The 16,944-nt window shown below is 33.7% G+C and overlaps 2 long non-coding RNA genes across 2 annotated transcripts in view; one reads left to right on the top strand and one right to left on the bottom strand.

Annotated features, from left to right (window-relative positions):
• LOC123383976 overlaps window positions 1–6,434 on the top strand; it is an 82,114-nt gene extending 75,680 nt beyond the window's left edge. Inside the window, exons 2-3 of the long non-coding RNA XR_006594442.1 lie at window positions 4,825–4,924; window positions 5,904–6,434. This is a non-coding gene — a long non-coding RNA (uncharacterized LOC123383976). The remainder of the gene's footprint in view (window positions 1–4,824; window positions 4,925–5,903) is intronic.
• The window catches only part of LOC111559534, a 327,598-nt gene that overhangs the window by 196,661 nt on the left and 113,993 nt on the right, over window positions 1–16,944 (bottom strand). The window lies entirely within an intron of this gene.

Below are 16,944 nucleotides of genomic sequence, written 5' to 3'. Positions count from 1 at the left end.
CAATTTTCAAAAGAGATAATGGCTATAATTTTATTCTTCTCTTGAAGTTGATATATATTTTTTTCAATTTTAGAATCTGAAAATGCCAAAACCATAGAATACTTTGATATTCTATGTTCTGGATGGGTTTATTTAGAATTGGCAATGTTTTTGTTCCTCAAATATTTGTTAGACTTCACCAGTAAAACCACCTGGACCTTGAGTTTTCTCTATGTAAAGGTTTTTAACTACAAATTGAGTTTCTTTAATAGACATGGGCTATTCTGGTCATGTATTTCCTTTTGAATGAGTTTTGGTAGTTGTGTCTTTTAAGGAATTGGTTCATTTCAACCAAGCTGTCTAATATATTGGCCTAAAGATATTAGTAATAATTTATTTTCTCATTTAAATATCTAAAGATTCTTTAGTGATACTACCTCGCTCATTCCTGTTGATAGTAATTTGTGATTTCTGTTTTGTCCCTGATCAGCTTGGATAGAAGTTTAGCAATTTTATTGATCTTCTCTCACAGGGCAATCTTTTGTTTACACTGATTTTCTCTACTATTTTTTTGGTTTGTTTGTTTTATATTCTATTGATTTCTGCTGTTAATTATTATGTATTTTCTTTTGTTTCCTTTGGTTTTAGTTTCATTTTATTTTGTAGTTTCTTAAGCTGGAAGATGAGGTTACTAACTTGAGAACAATCTTCTTTCCTAACCTTTGTAGTTTAGTGCTATAAACCCTTTAGTGCTATAAGTTACTGTGTTAGCAGCATCTCACAAATTTCGGCCTGTAGTGTTTTATGTTCATTTCAAAATACTCTCTAATTTTCTTTTTGCTTTCTTCTTTGTTCAATTAGCTATTTAGAAATAACATACTAGTTGGGGCGCCTGGGTGGCTCAGTTGGTTAAGCGTCCGACATCGGCTCAGGTCATGATCTCACAGTCTGTGGGTTCGAGCCCCGCATCAGGCTCTGTGCTGACAGCTCAGAGCCAGGAGCCTGCTTCGGAGTCTGTGTCTCCCTCTCTCTCTGCCCCTCCCCTGCTCATGCTGTCTCTCTCTGTCACAAAAATAAATTAAAAAAAAAATTTAAATAAAATAAAAAAAAAAGAAGTAACATACTAGTTTCTATGTTTTGGGGGATTTTAAAGAGATCTTTCTGTAATGATTGTTCTCTGACCATTGTAATTAGAGAATATACTATGTATGACCAAAATTCTTTTAAATGTATTAAAATTTGCTTTTGATATGTTTGGTAAATATTCCATGTGTCTGCTGTTGTTGGATGTAATATTCTACAAATGTCAAATGTTCAAATCAATTGATGGGGTTGTTCAAGTCTTCTATATCCAGACTGATTTTCTGTCTAGTTGTTCTATCAATTATTGAGAGTGTGGGGTATTGAAATCTCTGTCCTTAATTGTGGATTTACCTATGTCTCCCAGTTTCCCCCTGCCCACAGGAATTTTGGAGCTCTGTATCAAATGCATAAATGGTTAGAATGGTTTTATGTTCTTGATGAACTGCCATTTTGTCATTATGGAGTAACTTTGCTCTGAAATCTACTTTGCTTGATATTAATATGGCAATTCTATCTTTTTAAAACTAATGTTAACATGGTGCAACATTTCTCACATTTTTATTTTTAATCTATTTGTCTTTATATATAAAGCGAATTTCTTGTAGGCAGCATATTAGTGGGTCTCCCTGTTTTATTCACTCTAATAGCTTCTATCACTGAATTGGAGTGAGTAGGTATTTATCCATTTTACCTGGATATTGATATGATTGGGTGTAAGCCTATTATCTTGCTGTTTGCCGTCTTTGTTACATCTGTTGTTTGCTTCTCTTTTCTTCTTTTTCTGCCTTCTTTTAGATTACAGGATATTTTTTATGATTGCATTTTATCTCCTTTGGTGGTCTTCATTTGGTTTGGTTATTGCATTAGAATTTACAGTAAACATCTGTAATCAGAGAGTAACTTCAAATGATATTATACCTCTTCATATATAGTAGAAGAGCCTCGTAATTACATACTTCCATTTTTCTCCTGGTCTTGTGCTTTTGCCATGTATTTTATTTGTACACATGTTACATACCTCACACAATATTGTTGTTATTTTTTAAGCACTCCATTATCTTTTAAGGAGACTTAAGGAATAAGAGAACAGCTCACTTTTAAACTTTTAGCCTTATTATTTCTCTTTGAGAATGTTCTAAGAACTATGGACTGTCCCCTTAGAAAGAGTATACATAGACACAAACTATACCCTAAATACTGCTGATAATTACAGGGGTTTTTTCTGAAAACTGAAGCCCATGCACAGATCCCTGATTTATAAAACAGAGCATTCATGGAAGCAGTGAGGGTTCAAAAATACTGGGACTGAAGGTATTAGTCTTAATACGATTTTATTTGCCATAATATTCGTGAAGCCTATGGAAATTCTCAGTACAATATATGCATACAATGTTACATTATATAGCCATTAAATAACAGCTTTGAGGAGAATATATCAATATAAGAAAATGATAATAAAATATTATGTGACAAAAATAAGATACAAAATAAGATACACACTGTGATCATAATTGTATATATAAACATATGTCATTTACAATGTTTTTTGGCTGGAGGTAAAAGAATACCTGAATAAAAGTGGTGTAAACTAAGTGCTTCTTTTTTTCTCAATGTAGTAAGTATATAAGTATATACCTTATTAGAGACATATTGTTTCTAGAGACATGTTGGTTTGACAATGTCAGTGCTGTGTCAGTTTCTCTTGGCCATCATCTCCTGATCGTAAGATGCTTGAACATTTCTCATTTCAAATTTTCACACATCTCTATTTTAACAGGAAGTAAAGTATTTCCCAGACAACACAACTGCCTTTCCTTAATCAGACTATCCCTCAGCCCTCATTGGCCAGGACTGGGTCACAAACCCTTGCTGCAAAGAAGTCTGAGAAAACAGACATTTGATATTTTCAAACCTCTGTTGTGGAAAGTCATTTCCTGTAGCAAGAAAGTAAGTTTGGGAGACAACTGAGAGTCTCTGGCACAATCAGCAAGAAACAATATCCTGGAGATAAATTCAGCAAGGCAATAATGCATACATAGCAGGTTATGAGTGATTTAGAACATTTGTTGTACATATCCCAAATTTTCAGAACTATGATCATGATAGTTTCATGAATAATTTACTTAACTGAAGAATAATTATCTTAAATTGAGCTAGACATAATACTCTAGAATAACTCAAATTCTTTTTTTTTCCTTCTCAAGATAATGAGGTCACACTGGTTGTCTGCATTTCAATTATCTAACATTTCTGAATTGACTAAAACGTTGATTTCTTACATTAGAAGATTCAAATGAGCTAGCCATTTGAATAATACATTTATTATTATATAATAATAATATATAATTATATAATAGTATTAAATATTATTAATATTTGGTGTTTAATAATTGATATTAATTATTTAATTATTATTTCCATTCTACTGTTCACATATTATTAGCACCTGGTACAAAATAATTTATTAATTTTTAAATCCCTGCTTTAGTGTTAATAAATTAAAATAAATAAATATTGCAGTATCATTATGTTTAACTGTAAAAGGTACATATACTACATACTACTGTGTAATTCAAAAAAATCCTTGTTAAAAATTTATCTGATGATAAAGTTGAATGGAAAGTTCTCATTCTTTAATCATTTATGTTTTTTTCCCCCTTCATATGTCTTAGAGTCATTTTGGTGAATCTTAATGAAGGGAGGAAAGAAATATAGGTGTTTACTTACTTTACTCACTTTGAATGAGAACATTGATATCTTTGATAAGGTACTTAGACAAGACAAGAAAATTAGGGGTTTTGTGGACACAACGTCAATAGACAGATTATTCTTCTTCTCTTCCATGCAGTCCTGTTGTGTTTTGTTTTTCTTTATCATTTCTATGTTTAACTAAATACATCATTTTAATTTGGGGTTAATTTTAACATTTGGAAGATGTTGTTTTAGTTTAATATGTTCCCTAGAGCAGTTATAGGTGGGATCATTTTTAAGTCAACAAAACACATATTGTAATTGAAGTTTTAATTTTTCCTACTAACCAGTGAAGACTGGGTGGGAGAAGAAGAAAATGCATTACAAATGGAGCATCAGCGGAAAAGTAGCATTTCAAGTCCACGTTGTGCAGTTAATGCTAATATCTTGCCCATATCCAGTTCTTAAGTCATTTTTTTCAATTCAACATCATTATTTTTACTGTGTAATCTTTTAGTGCCACCAATATATTTAAAAATGAAAGTTCATCAGATAATTTTTAAGTACATAATTAAAATGACAAGAAAGTACTTTATTAAAAATAAAGATTTCCAGTTATTAATAAGTAGTCATGAAACTATACTAATATTTCTGGAAAAAAAAAGGAACCATCAAATTAGCCTCCACATTTATTCCTTTTGAAACGCTTAGTACATATGGTTTAAAGCAATACCATTATCTACTATTCAGACTTCTGGAAAATGCAGTTCTTTACACCTTTATAAGATAGTGAAATATAGCGAAAACTTACATATCATGACCCATTTTATATTCCCTGCGAAAGTGGAATTTGATATAAGACTGGTTTAATTTATGCTACATTCAAGCAAAGTCATTACTGTCAGGACAGAAAAAAAAAAAGAATTTCAGAGTGGTGATTCTTCTTTAATATCAATCCCCAGATTATACTATGATAGCAAGATCCTATTATACTCTCATCTCCAAATGGATAGTGCACATAAGTAATAACAGTGGTTGTATATTAATTCTAATCTATACATTCCATTTCAGAGCAAAAGATAGTTTTTCCCCACTTCTGCCATCAATTGAGATTGGAGAATCCACTCTGTCCTGAGACTGATATCCTGACATGATGATGGAAATAATCAAGGTAAAGGACTTTGACATGCCACTTTCCTTAATTCACTTGGGATCCTAGTCTGTATTAGGGATTAAGCCAGGCATTTGATATTCAAAATTAAGTACAATGCAGTCCCTAATCTGACAGATCTTAGTATCTAGAATAATGGTAGACATGCAAATTATATATATCAATTCATATATTTCTAGTACCTGCTTCAGAACCTGGGATACAGAAGGCACTTTAATAGCAATAGGAGCAGTAACACCAATACTACTAGTAATACTATTATTACTAATGCCTGACATTTAGTAAATACTTACTAACCAGGAACTTACTTACCAGGAACTTTCATAAGTGATTTATTCATTTCATTGCTCTTAAAAATGTAATGATATAAGTGCATTATTTTCTCATGTTATTGATGACAAAACTAAAACTCAGATAGATATCCATTGAGTAAACATATTGATTTGTCATCATGGCCAGCTCTACCTAGTGATTACAGGGAAAACATCACAGGTGTGCTAAACCCTGAAAAGAGAACACAAGTTGACCAGAATAAGAATCAAGCAAGTGGAGAGGCAAAGGGGACAGTCAGTGTAAAAAGGCTGGAGGAATACAAAGGAGAGGAACTATGAGTATTTCAGTCAATCTCAAGGTTAAGGTCAAAATAGAGAGCAAAGATGAGTATTGAAGGGCAGAGACATGGCCAACCAATGGAAGAAAATGTTACTTGCAATACTAAGTATGAAGGGGATGAAGGGAAGGGATTAGATGTAGGAGATATTTCAAAGACAGTGGCCACAGGACTTAGTGATATAAGAGGCAAGGGCAAGGGAGAAATCTAAGGAACTCCAGGGTTCTGGCCTGGGTGTGTGGGTGGATCCTTCAGAAGGGCGAGGGGGTTCTACGGGAAGATGCAAATTCTTAGTTTTAGATATGGTGATTTTGAGTTGTCTATTAAATAGTCAGCTGATATGCTAAGTCAATTTATATTCTAATCTAGAGCCCAGTAGGGAAAGCCACACAGGAAGAACAGAGAAATATTCCTAATATATTATCTCTGAGCCAAAGTCATGGAAATAGATAAGAGCACCTTGAGGGAATGTGGGATGAGAAGAGAAGAGAAGAGAAGAGAAGAGAAGAGAAGAGAAGAGAAGAGAAGAGAATATGGTGAGTGAGAAGAAGATGGCAAAGGAAATGAGCCAGCAAAATAGAATAAGAAAAGATAAAAACAATGTAAAAGAAATAAAAATGAAGAAGCAAGAGAAAATGGTATTTCTGAAAGCAAGAGAGCATTTGTCTTCCCTTGGCCATATCACAACTAAATCGTCCCTCAGTATGAAAATAGAGTACCATTCTTCTAGTTTTGGAATGAATAAAGCATGGGAATAAAGGCACAGCATAGGGAATACAGTCAGTGATATTGCAGTAACGATGTATTAGGACAGATGGTAGCTACCTACACTTGAGGTAAACATAGCATAATGCATAGAGAGGTAGAGCCACAGTGTTGTATACCTGCAAATAATGTAACATTGTGTGTCAACTATAAAAAATTAAAAACTAAAAACACTTCCTCCCAAAAACAACAACAAAAAGAAAATACACAACCATGTGAAAAAAGATAAACATCTCGGCAGTAACAGTTAACACTTAAACAAACAAACCTATGTTCTTGTTTCACCCTAAAATTAACTTCTTTTAATTTAAATTGTATTATTCTGGATTCACTGACGAAATCTACAATTACTTGAAAGCTGCCATTCTTAGAGAAGCTATTAGGCATTAGACATGCATTTAAATGGATAGTTTTAATTTTTTATTTCTTACTTCATAATGAAGTATTCTGGAAAGATAAACAGTAGTACATTCAGATTCTGCTATACACAGCACATGCTTTTGTCATAGATATTGCTCCAAAATGGTTTTTGAAGAATTAATAAATGAATAAAACAGGGGTCTATGACTCTAAATCCTTTGAGGGTAGTATTGATCACAATTGCCTTTTAAGTTTACAAAACCAATTTTAAATAACTTAATTTGGCCTTGGAAAAATAAAATGAATGCTTAAAGAATGAAACATATTTAGAGTAATATGGTTCCAATCCCTACTTTAGAATGATGTAAATCAAATACCCTATTTAAGAAAATTTAAATCTCACAATTCCTTTAGAAGTCAGAACACCTGGGAACAATAACAAGGTATTATATATTTTTGTGTGTGACCAGAAAATCACATGCATTTTAAATTTAGATATCTGACAAGGAAGTGTTAGATGTCCGTGGCAGGATTAATTTTTGCTCTGTCAGAACTGACCTGGTGCTATAGTTATTTTAAGCTCTAGAAATAAGGAACTGTTATGGTTGCCAAATACGAGGTGCCATCTAGTGGCCATTGAGAGTTAAGACAAATGTTCAGAAGAACTCCAAAGTATTCTGATTATTTACATTTTTTCTTCATGGTGAGTTGTATTTATCACTTTCTGAATGATATGATCCATCTCAACCAGGTTTCAAATCCTTCAAGTTCATATTCCTACAAGTGAATCTTGTAGGAATCTGGTTAGAATCTTGACTGGTTTAATATTTCAACTTCGTGTCAAGAGGTTTTCTTACTTGATTTTAGTGTAAGAAATATTACCACCTACTACATTACAATTAAAATAAGTATTAGAGATTATATTGTTTTCCCAGGTTCTCAAATTTATTTTTTCCTTTTCTTTCCCAAATTAAAGTTGAATATAAATTGAAGATGCCCTACAAAGCTAGACTAAGGGTCACACAGAAGTATTTGAGTGATATTAATAATTCTCATAGTCATTTTAACTGTAAAAAAGAACAATAGCTTTGGATTTATACAGAAGGTAAGTGCAAAGTGTCATGAAATTCCATAAAATGTTAGAATTTCCATATTTAAAACAAAATAGAAATGTAGACAAAACAGTTTTCATGAATGTTTAGAACTGTTTCCAAGAACTCATTGGAAATAAAAGATTAATAAATTATAGTATACCCAATGTTATGACCTTGATAAACATGATAATGTAGTGATGTACTACTTGATATTGATGCTTATTCTGATCATAACTAATATCTATAAAGATATAGTAAATGAGATTATAGCTCATATTACCAGGTAAAAGTGAAATTGAGGAAAATTAACATTATCATCATCTTGACATCCAGCATTTATATACATTTACTATGGAGTTTTGATCTAACACATTCATTTTATTTTGGCAATAGTTATCACTCATTTTTATTGAGCAGTCATTTCCAACTTGGGAAATTCTACATTAAGCACTTGATAAAGCAAAGATTTATTAAGGTTCTCTGATCTGGCCTGGAAGGACATCATTTCTGTGTAGCAATCCTGGTGAGCTAATGGGAAATGAAATAGTTAGAATTTATGAAATGTCATTTGTTTAGTAGAAATTATATATAAAATGTATGGCAAAGGTTACATTCAATCAGCAAATATTTATTAAATATCTATTATAAGCAAGGAGCTGGGAATATATTTATGAACAACATAGACAATGTTATCACTTTTAAGGGGATAAAATTATGAGTAATATTTAGAAGAGATATCTGATAGACGAGTAAAAAAAACAAATAACAAAAGTTCAGTTAGTAAAAAAAATCAATGCAAAATGGGTTGGAGAAGAGAAGACTAGATGCAAACTAGAAAAATAATTAAGTGTGCCCTTAATTATTTATTTGATGATTTGAAAAGGTTGGAATCTACTTATGTAGGCACTTCTGTAAGCAGTTAGAGATTTATATTCAGGCAGTAGTAGGATATTGGTGTAATATCCTTTTGGATTATAACTTGTGCCTGAGTTTTAAAAATCAAATACTAATGAAAACAGTAACCCATCACTACAACTGTGCCTCACTATCTAAAGCTTTGAATAGATTTGTATAACCAGGATGCTGAAATGTTTAACTCAGTAGGACATAACATGAAATTATTTTGCTTTTTTCATCAGCCACTGCCCCAACCAGGACTAAGTTAAATCTCATTTCCTTGATGAGTAGCACATCTTCTAAGAATATCTGAGCAAACTTCCTTAGCTTCCCAGTCATCTACAGTTATTAAAACCTCAGTCACTCATCATCCAGTTTATCTCCTCCTAGCTAGAACCCGAGTCAGGGAAAGGGGAAGAAAATTGTTTTGCTACTTTACTCTTTATCCTGCCTCTGATTCTAGCTTCTTAAATTTGGAATCAGGAAGAATGGATTATGGAGAAAAGGCAAAATTATTTTTTCTTAACTGGGCATATGGTTAGAGTGCTCTGCTGGGCAATGCTGCTTTTTGGGGTATTACTGGTTAACCCTGTATGAGAAGTGACCCATGCTGGTCCTCTTCTAGGGAATGTGCCTTAGCAGCAGCTCCAACTTAGCCCTGTCCAACTGTCTTCTACTTCCAAAATAAACTTCTAGTTCCAAAAGCCCACTGTTAGCTTCTTGCTGCTGGGTCCCAAAAATACAATTGAAATTCAAGTATCATTGGCTGTATCCATTTAATCACTAGGAAATTGATGCATGCTTTCCATACCAGATAGTGGAAGCAGCAGTTTTGATGGTTTGGAGGCTGTTGGACACAACAAATGCTAAATTAGAGAGTGCAATGGGGGTCTCACTTGAATACTAATAATTCCGAAATTAAAGGGAGAATAGTGGTAGTTAGGTATTGTGGTGGAGATTAGTAGATGTGACACATGCCCACTTTATGATCAAAGGACCTTTTTATGATCAAAGGACTCCCCAATATTCTTAGGCCTTTTTAATACCCATCATAGCCCAGGAAACACAATAGGGAGTAAATAGTGTCATTTTAATTTTTTAAGTTGAAGACACCAATTGTTTTCCAGGTTCAAGATACAATACAAGATATCTAGGAGGTAAGAGATGGGAAAATGTTGAGTGGAAAAGGGAGATCGTTGAACTGAGTTAAACAAGTTAAAGTATGTCACTAACACTAGTAGCTCATCATTTAAAGACACAACTTGTTATATAGATGCTGCTTTAGGAAACATTCCACACTTTAAAATCATTTCTATAATACTGAATATTTTTGTTACAAAATACAGTTACCTTATTAAAGAGGTGATGAATAAACAAAATCCCTCTTTGATATTGTACCTGTTTTCTCTTTTTTTCATGTCTTATTGTAGTTGTGAAACATGCATATTAAAACTATGTCTTGGGTTGGCTGGGTGGCTAAGTCAGTTAAGTGACCAACTCTTGATTTCTGCTCAGATCGTGATCTAACGATTCCTGAGATCAAGTCCCACATCAGGATCTGCACTGACAGCACCATGCCTGCTTGGGATTCTCTCTCCCTCTCTCCCTCTCTATCCCTCCCCACTTATACTCTGTGTCTCAAAATAAATAAATAAACATTTTAAAAAATAATAAAAATAAAAATAAAACTATGTCTAGAAAATTTTTTGAGTTCCTTGAAGAAAATCAGTCTATAAATACAAGGGTCTATTATTACTATATAGTGTGTGTTAGACAATAAAAAGTCCACATGACTCAGTTGTATTTGCATGGCACTTTTATTAATTTATTTTTAACTCAATTGTCTTTATAATAGCATAAGGTGCCATTGTGTGAATAATGCTCTATTTATTCAGAGCCCACAAAAATCTGTGTGAATAATGTATTTAGCACTCTAGATCACACCTGATTAATGCCAGTATAAATTAAATACTGTTCTATTGCTGTGAGAAATATTGGCTCTACTTATTTATCATCATGTTTGTCTTTTTTTATTATGGGAGCAAAAGAAAAGAAGTTTGAATATGCATGATTATGGAGAGTTTGCTGGTCAAATATTTAAATTTCTGTTCTCATTATTGGTATAGTATCTGGCCAAGTGAGGAAACACATTGGTCTCTTTTTTCTGAGATGTCTGTCTCATTTGGGAACAAAGAAATGACAAGCTCACCTAAATGATATTTATAAATATGCTATGAAATACTACTCACTTTGTCTCTTTGGTGTATATCCTTCTAAAGTGGATTATACACATTCCAATATTCTTAAGACTAGATAAATATAGTTACATTTGCTTGAGACAAAAGCAATATAAAGTAAGATTACTAGAGGTAGTTATTGAAAGGAGAAAATACATTCCAGGAAGCAAAAAAGAAATACAATAAACTCAAAAATATTTAAAACAAAATCAACTTAAACTTAGTGGAGATAGATGCTAGGAAGGAAGAGGCACATACCAAGAAGTACAGGAGTAGTAGGGGAAGACAGGCAGGAGGTATTGAAAAAAAGACTTCTTCTTTTAAAAGTTTTCATACCCTCCTCTTTATTTGGGGACCAGATAGAAAGTACTGTATTTTAAGGCTACCACTAGGAAGGTTTAGGTACATTGGTTTTTCCCTTTAAAAATGAAATTACAGCATCTGCTTAAGTATAATAGACTAGCTTCTTCTGTTTATCTCCTATAACTACTCAAACCCCATTAAAGTTAAAGTAAAGAAATAAAGTATTAGACAAAAAAGAAAATGTTGCAGAAAAGGTGAAAAATGAATGAAATTTTTCAACACAGTTTTGAAAGATGGGTATCAGAAGGATGATTGGTAACTAACTTAAGGTAGAATTGAGGCAGTCTTAAGGTAAAACAAAAGAGAGAAAGCAAATGAATACAATTGCTCCCAAGAACCCGTGAAAAACAGTGATTAAAAGCATGAGCTATGACAGGAGATGGAAAATGAGATGGTGGTCTTATTTAGAGCAACTAGGTCCATGGGGCTCCTGATTCTTCCTGTGAAGCTCACTATGATAGCCTTTATCCCTAAAGGTCACACTCCTTCAAATATGGTGAATAAAAACAGACCCAGGACAGGGCACATAAGACATTTCAGAACACCATAAAGATTTTCTGAATAAAGGAGACCCAAAGAGTGGTGGACACAAGACAGGTCACCAACAATAACTGAAAAACAGAATATAGTTCAAATTTCCTCAAGAATAATGCTGGAAATTAGAAAAAAATGAAGCAGTATTTTCCAATTTCTGAGGACAAATAGTTTAATATTTGGTAAAAATAACCAGCCAAACTATCCATACCCAGCAAAAACTATCAATCAGGTATGACAGTAGAATAGAGATACTTTCTAATGTCCATGGGCAAAAATATATATGCCCAGTATATCTTTTCTTAGGAAGCTAATAAAGGGTAAGTATCAGCAAAATATGGAAATAAACTGAGAATAGGGAAAATCTAGGATTTAGGTAATGGGTGATCCAACATAGAAAATTGTCAAAGTCCAAGGATGACAGTTTTATTTTAGGCCGAGACAGAATCCGTCCAAACTTGACAGAGGATGAAGATATAAGAGGAAAATCTTTCCCAGGAAAGGCAATGGACCTCAGATGAGATTGAACATTTGAAAAAATATTTTAGGTATTTGGTAGATCTTTGAAAGACTGGGTAAAAAAAATTAGTGATAACTGCATCACTCATCATTAAAATTAAGAAGTACCTAGATAACTAAGCAAGTGAAAAAAATTAAATATAGCTTGTGAAAAAGATATTCTAGTTCATTATTTTGGTCGGTTCAGCAAAGAAAAGAGTTGCACAGTCTTGACTGTATACACTGAATATTGTTTAACCAAATATACTGAGAACAAAGAGGGAGCAGAGGTGAGGGAGGGAGGTGTACAGTAGCTTAAAAACATTAACTAACTAGCCATATATTGAGAAATTAAGCTGGCTCTGTATAATATTGATAAATTAAGCATAGCTATATATATTATTTAGGAATATTTAAGTTAATGCTTGAAGAAAGAGCTAAAAATGTTGAAAGATCTTGCCTTTAGGGAAGAAGTCTGGTGGTGGCAGTGAAAAAGTTGGGCAGAAAACTGACATTTTTGTAAATATAAGCAATTTAGTTACTGGTGACTTGTTAACTCTGTATTGGCACGTCTTTGATCAAAATACTTCATGCAATTACAATTCCTGATTTGAGCATCCCTATTTGGGAGCTATTTCAACCATAAACTCAATGCGATGTTATCTGTATATGTGAAAGCTTTCTAGTTTAGGCATTAAACATACCCACATAGAGCAAATGGTCAAATGCCCAGAATGGCAAAGTATTAGGCAATGTGTTTAATAATGTCATTGGGATTTTCTTCCTACACCTGGGAAAGTTCCATGAAGTAGAGCTAGTCTATTTTTAGATTGATAACTTTGCCTGAAAATGCAATCACTTTAGAAGACTTCTTGATTGCCTTCTGGATTTTTTATCTATTCCTATTATTACTGGAGAAAACTAAGAAGTTAGTGTGAAAGAAAGGAGGTAATATTTAAAGATATGTTACACCTCAGGCTTCCCAAGAATTCCTCAAATTCTTGAAGATCTTATACGTCTCTGATCTATTAAGTGTTTTCTGAGCATATATCGTCAAAATCCTCTGCTAGGAGGTAGGCTTAGGATACGCTTTATGGTCTAGAAATACGTTCCAAACATCACACTAGCTTGAGAAAACCTCATTAAAAATATTAAAGAAATATAAATAATGTTTGAAATGATAGAATAAAGATGATCCTTTTGTTCCAGAGAGCTTATAGACTGATTTTTGTTAAGTTAATTAAACAAGGAGACTAAGGTGACACTGGCTAAGACTAAGGTGGCTCTAATGCCATTAGACTAAGGTGGCTCTAATGCCATGGCAACCTACTAAGCAAACCAAACTCTAAGCCTGTAAATAAATACAAAATCAAAACTTTGGGGCGCCTGGGTGGCTCAGTCGGTTAAGCGTCCGACTTGGGCTCAGGTCACAATCTCACTGTCTGTGAGTTCGAGTCCCGTGTCGGGCTCTGTGCTGACTGCTCAGAACCTGGAGCCTGTTTCAGATTCTGTGTCTCCCTCTCTCTCTGACCCTCCCCCGTTCATGCTCTGTCTCTCCCTGTCTCAAAAATAAATAAAACGTTAAAAAATTAAAAAAAAAAAACAACCTAAGAATAATCAATAATAAACCATCAAGTAGGTTTTAAGATACAACCAATCAAATAGTTTCCTCGCTTTGCTTCCACCTTTTCTCTATGAAAGTCTCTCCCCAAGCCCTTGTGAATGGAATGCTCTTAGCCACTTCTTTGGCACTGCTGTATTACAATCACTTGTTGCTCAAATAAACTCTTAAAATGTTTAATATGCCTCACTTTGTCTTTTAAAATTTCAATGAATTTCAGCTTGGTCAATTTTAATTTATAATTTACATAGTTTGGAAAATAGTTCTTTGAAACTTTGAAAAAATAGTTACATTAGACACATCAATCTATGCAAAAAGGAAAACTAGTTCAAAAACTGTATGCGATAGCTAACATTACTGTTCTGTCACAATTCAGAAGAAAGCCTGGTGTCATATTTTTGCATCACTGTTCCACTAATAGATCTACTCGGTCCTAAAATATTAATTTGTTAGCTCATAAAACAATATATTTTTTTCTTTTTGCAGGTAAAATAGGTAATCAGTGGGAAAACAATCCAGAATTTTGTGTAAGAGAAGGCACAGGTTGATTCAGAAAGATTCAAAAGGGTTATTTTCCAGAACAACCTTGGAAATAATTTATTTAACTGCCTTATTGAGTGGATGTAATGAAATTTTGGAGTGGTAGGGGGGTTTGGAGCTGACAGCCAAGAAAGAATTCTTGAAGACATCTTTGGTGCAAAAAGGTGACTTTATTAAAGCATGGGGACAAGACCCATGGGCAGAAAGAGCTGCACTGGGGTTGTGAAGAGTAATTGGTTACATACTATGGAGTTGGGGGAGGTAAAGTCAAGAGGAAGTTTCTTAAAAGGATTTTCATATACTAAAGAATATTCACAGGATACTGGAGGGCTAGCTATTGTCAAGCTAAGGTTGTTTTTCCCTCTAGCAAAGCATTACCATTAAAATAGTAGGGAGTTCCTGGAGAAATGTATACTCTGCATTTGCTTCAAGTATTTGTCAAGGGCTGTAGCTTATAGGGAAATTTAATTTTACCTGCTATTTTCTTCTTCCCCATATCACTATAGAGGGGAAGGTGATGTTGGGGCTCCAGGAAATGGAGTCTACAGGTTTCTGGAGATTAGGCTATTGATAAGATTGCCTTTTTCTTGAAATTTACTAAGATATTTGTAAACTGAAGGAGACTCATGTCCTGCAGGACTCTAATCTCTATCAATCAACCATTTGTTTTCTTTCCTTTCCTTTGTTTTTGGGCAGCCAGGAGTTCCTGAGGAATATTACACATATCCCACCTTGGGGAGGGTGAGGGCAGTGTGCTAGCTTGTAGTTTGCCCTCAGCCTGCCTTATGCTCTGTCATCATATGCATTACTTTGGATTAGCAAAACATAGGAGTAAATAACCCATGAATAGTCAAAAAAATGTGGTAAGACTAAAAATTTTTGCCATTTTGACAGTTGACTCAAAACATTCTCCTTAGAAATGCGTTTTACCTGGTTATTGAGTAGCTTCTCTTAAGTATGCTAAAATGTTTGATTTTTAATTTAGTGCTATTTCTTTTTAAATAAGAGCCCACACAGAGTGAATGTAGGTTGTCACTTTCTGGGGCATTGTATTAATTTCATAATTACATAGTCTTGTATGACCGTATTTCAAAAGATGTCAGGGTGATTTATTTTTTGTATTTGTGGTCATTGAGAATGTTCATTGCTTATATGAAAGACCTTAATGACTACAGCCAACTTCCAATAGAAAGGCAATAAATTCTACAGGTAGTTGTCCCTCCAACTCTGAATTATCTTTGTGTCAGTGATTACTTCTAATATACTTGCTTTATTTCAACCCACGTGTCCCTGATCTAAATCACTTTAAGAATCTCATTGGTGGAAGGGGCCTTGAAGGCCACCTCATGGAATTTCTATGTGAGACAGCAATCTCCTCTATCCAAGACTTATGTCTATGGAAGACAACTGGGACAGCTCACCTATGACGGAATGCCCCTCAGATGAAGGGGTTTTTGTTCATCCATTTCTCAATTCCTTTATTCACTCAATCATTTATTTAAGTGTTCATTCTTACATTGTCCATGTCTCTTTAGAATTTTAAATTTAAAAGAGTAATTAAAAACAATCATGATCTCACAGGCAGGCGATCCTGTTCACAAACCATCTTAGATGATGAGATTATGGTATGTATATTTTAGGAGCAAATACAAATTAAAAATCAAAAGCTAATTTTCCCTGTTAAAATTAAGGGAAGATATGCAGCCTACCCATTTCTTAGGGCATTTTTATCAACTTGTAATTGTAAATTCTTTCTCTGCCCCTTCGAGAAGTATGTAACTCTTTTAAAAAGCCTCTTGCCAGTTTTACAACTCAGGAATGCCTTCCTCAAAGGCCTGCTAGCCATCCCTTTGGAATGTAAACACCAAGGGCTACAGAACCCCACCTCCCAGTTTTTGTGGGAGGTGGAGTTTCTGTGGGAGGTGGGAGCCTAGCTCCAAGTTGCAAAATTGCCCCTCATAAAGATGTGAGGAATTCTTTTTCCTTTGTATAAACCCAGTTACCAGGTGAATTTAGGATAAACTGTGTGTGACAAATAGTGCTGTCAAGTTCTCTTACTTGAGGACTAATTATTGTTTATATTGAAAACATGCATGAAATGAGTTGTATCAGTAGGGCCATATAAAATGGCGAGATTTCTTTCTGTCTTTGAATCTCTAAGTTGGTTTCCTGTGATGTGCATCACATTCCAGTCTAATGCTTATTCAATAATAAAATCGTTTTCTTTCTCTTCTATCTTTGTGGAGAGGCTTTCTGAAATGGAAAGATTTTGTTTTTAATTATATTATTTCCCCTCCAATATTCGAATGTTTCCCAAATACAGCTGTGAATATGAGTCATTTGAGGGACTTAAAAACTAATTCCTTCCACAGATCTGCTGAGTTAGAATTTCTCAGGGCCTAAGAATTTGCGTTTAAAAATAAATGCTTCTGGTGATTCTGACGGATGGGTATTGAGATCTTGGACTAATTTGATTATTTGTATTGACTTACATAAATAAC

Source organism: Felis catus, chromosome A2, assembly GCF_018350175.1.
Source record: "Felis catus isolate Fca126 chromosome A2, F.catus_Fca126_mat1.0, whole genome shotgun sequence".
In the NCBI taxonomy this organism is placed as follows: Eukaryota; Metazoa; Chordata; class Mammalia; order Carnivora; family Felidae; genus Felis; species Felis catus.
Note: the sequence above shows the minus strand (reverse complement) of the source record. Positions and strands in the feature narration are given on the sequence as shown.